General features: G+C 52.6%; 1 protein-coding gene across 1 annotated transcript in view; it reads right to left on the minus strand.

Annotated features, from left to right (window-relative positions):
• Positions 1–7,897, minus strand: part of ATP8B1 (ATPase phospholipid transporting 8B1) — a 113,164-nt gene extending 105,267 nt beyond the window's left edge. Inside the window, exon 1 of the mRNA XM_055417434.2 lies at positions 7,613–7,897. The gene's annotated coding sequence lies outside the window, so the exon portion shown is untranslated. The remainder of the gene's footprint in view (positions 1–7,612) is intronic.
• Between the last annotated feature and the right edge of the window lie 383 nt (positions 7,898–8,280).

Genomic DNA, 8,280 nt, shown 5'->3' on the forward strand with positions numbered 1-8,280 from the left:
GAGTCAGAGGCTAGATCATGACCCTCAATGGGCAACGTCCTCCACCGACTCCCTCCACCGCCCTCATCCAGCTTGCACAAAGTCAGAGCCAAAACCCTCACACTCGTAGGAAGCCCTGCACCAGGGGCTCCACACCCCCTTGCTCTGTCTTCCCGGGCCCTGCCCCTCTGCACTCCCAGGTTTGAGGAACAGCCAATGACCTGTTGGCCTACATCACACCAGCCAGGCACCAAGTCATCTTTCCCCGCGACACTCTCCCCACTCCTGCTGTCCAAGATCTTCCTAATTCACTCTCTCCCTGCTGAGTCTTCACCCAGATGCCACCCTCTCCACTGTCCCACTGCATCCTGCTCCCTTGCCCAGTCCGCCCCCTACCCAGATTCTCTTACCCTGCTCAGCTTCCTCTTTTCCACCCCTGTAGCACTGATCTTCAAACACACCACGTAATTTACCTGTGCACTGTGCTTAGTCGCTCAGTCATGTCCGACTCTTCGTGACCCCTTGGACGGTAGCCTGCCAGGCTCCTCTGTCCATGGGATTCTCCAGGTAAGAATATTGGAATGGGTTGCCATTTCCTCCTCCAGGGGATCTTCCCAACCCAGGGATGGAACCCAGGTCTCCTGCACTGCGGGCGGATTCTTTGCCGTCTGAGCCACCAGGGAAGCCTGTAATTTACCTATTCACTATCTTTATTATCCACTGTCCTCATCTCGCTAGAATGTGAGCTCCTTAAGGGCAGGCTCTTCACCTCCTTGATTAATTGACCAACGCTGAGTGCCTGGCACGAAGGATGTGGTTTGTAAGTAGCTATTGGCCAGCTGTCTCAGACTTTGTAAGGCTAGGAGGGGTATCCACACTGCAGATTGACTGAGGAGACGGGAAATTCCCTAAGAGAAGCTACAAGTTGTCTTTTCTGGCCATTCAAGAAGCTTACTCAGTCATGTCCACCTCTGGCAAGCCCATGGACTGTAGCCCACCAGGCTCCTCTGTCCATGGGATTTCTCAGGAAAGAATACTGGAGTGGGTTGTCATTTCCTTTCCCAAGGGATCTTTCCAACCCAGGGGTCCGAACCCTTGTCTCCTGCATTGGCAGGTGGGTTCTTTACCACTGAGCCACCTGCTAGAACTTAAGAAATGAGACCAGTAGCGACTGAGCAAACTTTCTTCAGCTTTTTTTTTTCCTCAAGAGTTGGTCTGAATGATCTCAAGGATCCAGGTCACACTGGATGCTACTTATGTGACCTTTAAGAATTCTTACCGTATTTCTCTATGCAAGAGGGGAAGGCTAAGACTGATTTTAAAAAAATATTCTAAATCTCAACCGAGTTGAGCTAGATAAAGTAGCAAAGCTCCGATAGATTAATATCCTTTCTGTAGTTGGGACTGGCACAGGATAGGAAGATGGAATGATATCCAAGGATAGTGACATTGGAGTCAGTGTGAAATGTGTGTATATTTTCCTTAAAAAAAAAGTCTTGCTTTTAAAATATGCAAATCCTTATCTTGGCTAATTTTCAACACACCCTGTGAGCAAAAGGTCACGTAAGAGTCTATTGTTCCGATTAAGATGTTTTTAGCCTAATAGACATCTAATCATGACCGAAAGGGTTCTGGTTTTGATCCTGCTCCATGAATAAGCACATTAGTGCAGACGCAACATCTGACAATTCTGCCACCCTGTGAGTGATCTCTTGCTAGCCAAAGGTCAGGCTACACATGTGCTCGATGAGAAGCACCAAGCTTCTCAGTCACACAAGGGCAGGTGGCCATCACTCACTCGGGTCACAGCACACCATGGGCTTCCCTGGTGGCTCAGATGGTAAAGAGTCCGCCTGCAATGCAGGAAACCGGGTTCGATCCCTGGGTCAGGAAGATCCCCTGGGGGAGGGCATGGCAACCCTCTCCAGTATTCTGGCCTGGGGAATTCCATGGACAGAGGAGCCTGGTGGGCTACAGTCCACGGGGTCACAAAGAGTCGGACACAAGTGAGCGACTAACAGTTTCATATCACACCATAAAATAAGTAATGCACGCAAGCCACGGGAGCCTCCCCAAACCAGGAATGGGTGATCAGGGACTGTGAGCCAATCATGCTCAGTGCCCGAGTTGTTCTGATGAGGATATTCAACTGGGCCCCATCTGAGTAAAGGTTAGAAAACTGGTTTCCAATGCTTCCTTGCTCTAAATCAAACAAACTTCAACCCTGGTGAACAAAAGCCACTCAGCAGAGAGACAAAGCCATAAATGACGGCCCTGTAAATAAAGACCACAGCTGCTAGCCAAAGGTCAGGCTACACGTGTGCTCGATGAGAAGCACCAGGCTTCTCAGTCACACTAGGGAAGGTGGTCATCACTACCGAAAGGTGGCCCTGGAGCAAGGGTGAGCTCTGATAGCCGGGCCCCCAGCCCCAGGAGTCCTCTCCCCAGTCTGACAGCCAGCTTCCTACCCCTGATGCGCCATGGCCTCCAGGCCCAGCTCTCCCTTATAAAGTGCAAATTCACTGGACTTGAAGACTGATAATGAACACAGAACTTCAGAGCTGGGAGAGGCCCAGGCCACCCTCCATGGTCTAAGGCGACCACCTCCATGTGCACAGAGGGGCAAAGTCCGATCAGGAAGACAGAAAACATCCGCTCTACTGTCTTACCGAAGAGGAAAAGACAAAAACACAACTCAGGCCATCCAGGAACCTCGCAGGCTCCCACATCGCAGGTGCAATGCCAGGAGAGCACGCTCAAGCCATTTTTTAATGAATGAGTAGGAGGGACGGGTGGGCAGTGGACAGATAGGTAAACGGGATTGTTGCTAGTGGTGCTCAGCAGGGGCCACGACTCAGAAACCAACAGAAAGCACCGATCCCTTAAAAAGAACCCAAGTTTGGCACAGAGAGGAGTTTTCGGTTTTTGTTTAAGCGAGAATACAGGCTTTCTCTGTAATACAGCACTTAGGACTCAACCTTCCAATGCAGGGGGCCAGGTTCGATCCCCAGATAGGGAACTAAAGTCCCACATGTCATGGGGTACGACCAAAAATTTTAAATAAAGAACAAGACTACAGAGGTGAGGGAGATGAAAGCAGTCAGGAAGTGGAGGCGAAGGAGACCAGCTGTGTCCCAAGGTCCGCTCTCCACTCTGCAGGAGGAGAGCGCACCCAGGTAGGGATGGCCACCCCTCATGGCTGTGACTAGGTACACATATCCCTAGGTCACCATGCTCCCTGGTCCTTAGACACCTGGACTCCACAACCCAAGCCCTGGGTCTAGAAGTTCAGAACCTCACCCTGGCCCTAGAGGACTTTTTCTTGCCACTGCCTGGTGCAAATACACAGCTATGTTTGCTAAGTGAATACTAACATACGGAGTGATGCCCATTTCCCGAACCGTCTAGGAGAAAGGCAAAGGTGGCCTGAGCCATGAGTATTCACTGACCGGTATCAACAATACACCAGGCTTTCCTGGTGGCTCAGACAGTAAAGAATCCACCTGCAATGTGGGAGACCTGGGTTGGGCAGATCCCCTGGAGGAGGGCATGGCAACCCACTCCAGTATTCTTGGCTGGAGAATCCCATGGATAGAGGAGCCTGGCGGGGCTACAGGCCATGGGGTCACAGAGTCGGACATGACTGAGTGACTAAGCAGCCATCAACAGCACAACGGTAGTAACACTGACTACATTTGACTGAGGTCTGTGCTAAGCCCTTTTAAATTCTCTCGGTTGGAACCCATCACGTGACACTCTGATGTAGTGCAATTCCCCGTCCATCTTACAGGTGAGTTCACTGAAGCTAGAGCAATCAAGTTAACAACTCGCTGCGGGTTATACAACCAGGGAGCTGTGAGGCCAGGATTCCAAGCCAGATCACAGTATCCCAGCGCACTTGCACCAGTCCCTTACTGCTGCCTCTGGGCTCATCGTCCATGGAACCATTTAACAAACATAGTTCCCGCTGTGCATGGTTTTGGTGACAATTTGAAGTGCAATTATCCATGGGGTTGCAAAAGAGTCAGACACAACTAAACAAATTTTTAACAATTAGGAAAAGTATTAATGTGTTTCTTAACGATCAGATGAGAAAAAAAAATCCTTCATTTTCTAATAAAGATGAGATACAAGACTGTTTTATATATATACTATTAATTATGTGTGTATGTGTATGTGTGCTTTCTAGACTCTTCTTCCATAATGCCAGCTTTTCAGCAACATGGGACCTCCGAAGATCTCATACTGGATATGATTTTTTAGCTGGGCACAAGGATGGGGATTTGGGAGGACCCATATTCTTTCCATGTGATAAAAACTCTTCTGGTAGCAAATTAATTTTCACTGTTGCTGTTCAGTCACTAAGTGGTATCCGTCCGACTCTTTTGTGACCCCAGGCCGTAGCCCGCCAGGCTCCTCTGTCCGTGGGATTTCCCAGGCAAGAACTCTTGTTCAGTCGCTCGGTTGTGTTTGACTCTTCGCGACCCCATGGGCTGCAGCACGCCAGGCTGGAGTGGGAAATCTCCTCCAGGAGATCTTCCTGACCCAGGGATCGAACCTTGCGCTGGCAGGTAGATTCTTTACTGCTGAGCCACCAGAGGCTTAAAACTCCTCTGGGAGCAAGTTAATTTTTACTTATCTTAGTAGGTAACAAAACAACACCTACAGGCATGAATACAATTAATCTAATTGAACAATGCCAACAAACAGGCCTGAAAACTCACAAGACACCTAAAGACATCACCAATACACACACAAAAAAACCTCCCAGGAGACTAACCTAGAGGGAGGTATAGAAGTAAACTCTAAAATTTACTGCCTGAGAAACTTTAAAGGCACCTCTTTAGAGACACAAAACATGAACAGACCCCATGAAACTTGTTCTGGTATCTAAAAAGCAAGTTCCTCTGCATTCATAAGCGAACAGGCATTTTTTTTTTTACACAATGATTGAAACTAAAGAGCAAAGGTAACTAGGAGATTAAAATCTCAGGTGAGTTGTAAGAATCACCTGGAACCCTTGAATCTACTGAACACTGGAGTCAAGCCTCAGTAAAGCAATAAAATACAAAAAACACACTAAATACCTGGGAATCAGACTATTTTTTTTTAATCCATTTAATAAACAAAACCAAGAAAACAACAAACACCTACTATTATAAGCAAGGTTTACTAGTTTTCTTATTTAATCCTCCGCAACCCAAGGAGGTTGAAAAACATTTTTTTCAGAAAATTTAGGAATTCATCTAAAGTGACACAATTTCAAAAATAAAGATAAGAATAAACTGTAAACATTAAATACAATTTAAAGTAAAAGAGTTGAAATCTGTGGGACTCTAAATCCATACATTTTCCACAACTCCTTGCTTCAGGAAAAAGACAGTGGAAGAGGAAGGAGGTTCAAAGGGAAAAAAGGAAGGAAGCAATGAGGGACGAGCCAACAGATGGGGAAACAAACACTCCACAGCTGGATGTGGTCGGAGCTGTTAGTGCCAAGACTGGAGAGAAACCCAGGCAAAACAGAACCAGCCCTGAACTTGCTTTACACCTGCAGACTACTTAGGCCTGCGACTTTTTACCGAACTGTTTTAAAGCCTCAAGTACTACAAAAATTAAAAGCACCCCTCCGAGCTCTATCACTGAGTATCACTAACAAAAGCATTGTGGTTTAGTGGCTCACGTCCTGTCTGACTCTTCTGTGACCCCATGGACTGCAGCCCACCACGCTCCTCTATCTGTGGGATTTCCCGGGTGAGAATACTGGAGTGGGTTGCCATTTCCTTTTCCAGGGGATCTTCCCACCCACCAGGAATCAAATCTCCCTCATTGTAGGGGGATTCTTCACCACTGAGCCACAGTAAATGCACACTGATATGCATTTTCCTTAAAATAAAAATAAAAAAAACTTGAAAGTGGCCAAGGCTGCTTTCACATATGGTGTTCCTGTTCACTAGTATTAAGCTGTCTGAGTCTCATTTGGCGCCCTAAAACAGACAAAAGAATCCCTAAAAATTATCCAAGCACTGTCACTAGAAAATGGCAAGTGAACAAAGGTTATTTCTTACCTAAAAGTAGAACAAGGAAGTCTCCACTACCTAATGAATATCATTAAGAGGATTTAGAGGCGTAATTGCAGGCAGGCAGACGTCTCCCCCAGAAAGTAATCAGCATCAGCTAATAACCATTCATCAACTTTTGCACAGTACATGCACTTATAACAGGTTTTAATAAAGCCTTCAACAATCGGCCCGGAATTAATGAATGGCATTTTAAGGTCTAACACAAAAGTACTCCCCAGACATGAATATTAGAACTTCCACTTAATACTCTGTGCTGTTTTCTCTTTTTATCTGCCTCGTGTTTACCATCACTGGAGACTCGATCACGCATCCTTTTAAGTTCGTTTATAAAAGCGGTTAACCGTCCTCTGTAACCTACGGGGTGCCGGGTGGTCTTCCGGTGCGTCGCCTGTGTTGTCTCATCTCATTCTCGAGGAATGGAAGAAAGAGACTTGCAGGCAATGCGACCAGGAAGATGGGAAAATCTTTTATTAGGCCCACAGGGCGGGCAGTTTCCGGGAGGGGAAATTGGCGGCGTCCGGAGCTACCCAAGAAGGACTTGGAGAGCGCCGGGGGCCGCGGGGGCAGGCCGAGGGAGCCGGGTGGGGTTGAGCTGGGCTCGCTCAGCGGAAATGGAGCTCAGGTTCCCCTTCCCCGCGCCTGTCAACCCGCCTCCTGCGTTCGGCATCCCCCGGGCACCTCGTCCTCCCCCACAGCTGTCACCGATCGGCGTCCCAAGCCTCCCCAACCCACTCCGGCGGGGCCGAGGCGCGCACACTCCCTCGGAGAAGCTGAGGGGACATTGACAACTCTTCCCCAACGTGGGGAGGGGTGGGCAAGAGGGGCGGGTAAAACTCTCGCCCTTCTCTGCAACACCCCTTCCCCGCAAGTGCCACTCCGCAGTCAGACAGCGAGATGACAGCGCCGGGCACCAAGCTGGAGAGGGAAGAAGCTGGGCTGTTGGCGGTGCCATGGGAGCTGGCGGATAAGCCCCACCAGTCCCGGGCGGAAAACAGGATCCCTTCTCCCCATCACCTCCCAAACAGCATTAAGGCTCTCGGAAGCCGTCTGGAGGGCGCCGGTCCCGCAGTAGGCGCGGTGGCGGCGAGCTCACTCCCCATCCCTCCTCGAAGGCGCGGCCGGGACGTTCAGCCCTGGAGGTCTTTCCCGGAAGCGTGGGCATCGGCTCCCAACGGGGCCCCCAGCAGAACCCTGTCAACGGGGGCTACCGAGGGGCGACAGACGTCGCAGGAAAGCCAGCGGCGCCCCTCAAGGAGCCACAAGCCCCGCCAGGTTGGATCTTCGGCGCTTAAGCCGGGACCTGAGCGCAGCACACGAGCGCAGAACCCGAACGCCTGGCGCACCGGTAAAGAGCCCAGGGCCGCCCCCGCGGTGCCGCCTGCCCCGCCAGCTGTGTCTTCCCATCCCTGAGGCCGCGAAGGCTGCCGGCACCTCCACCCAGATCCCACCCGTGTGGGCTCCGGAGCCCGCGGGCGCCGCCAGCTGCTGCCCCCGCGGGACGGCAGGGGACCTGCGGGGCACATCGGGGGCCCGGCCGCCGCGCCCCTCCTCACCTGGCGCTCGCTGGGCCCCGGCTGGGGCATCCGCCGGGGGCGCGCCTCCCCGCGCGCTCGCTGCGCACCTGCCCGCCGGCCCCGCGCTGGCCGCCGCGCTAGCGCTTCATGGCGCACGGGGCTGGCCGGGGCCCCGGGAAGCGCGTCCAGCGGGCGGCGGCTCCTCGGGCTCTCGCCGCCCTCCAATGGCTCCCCGCCTTCCCCCGCCCCGCGTCCGCGCCCCCTTCCTCTGCGGCCGCCCTTTTCCCTCCGCTCGGCTGGACCGGCCAAACTGGTTTCTCCGCTCTGGGGTGGTTCCTCTGGTCTCCTTTTAGCAGCCTCAGCGGGGTCGGGGGCGGGCCCGGCCGTCGGCCCTCCCTCGGTCCCTCCCGGGGGCGGAGAGGAGCCGGACGCCGAGTCCCGAGACGGGTCGACGCGGCCCGGGTCCAGCCCCTCGCCCTGCGCGCTCCGGCGGCAGGTGGGCACCCGGGCGGCGGTCCGAGCGCGCCCCCCGCCTCGCCACCCCGGACGCCCCCGCCTCCCTGGGGACGCGCTTGCCACCCCGCCCCGTCCGCCCCGCGTCACTTTCCCGCTGCCCTCTGCTAGCCCGGCCGCCGCCTGGGGTCGGTGACCGCGCCAGCCCGGAAAGCTGGCGAGGCCGCAGCTCGACCCGGACCTGAGCTCCCTCG

Source organism: Moschus berezovskii, chromosome 28, assembly GCF_049115385.1.
Source record: "Moschus berezovskii isolate FMDL1 chromosome 28, NW_MosBer_1.0, whole genome shotgun sequence".
Lineage (NCBI taxonomy): Eukaryota > Metazoa > Chordata > Mammalia > Artiodactyla > Moschidae > Moschus > Moschus berezovskii.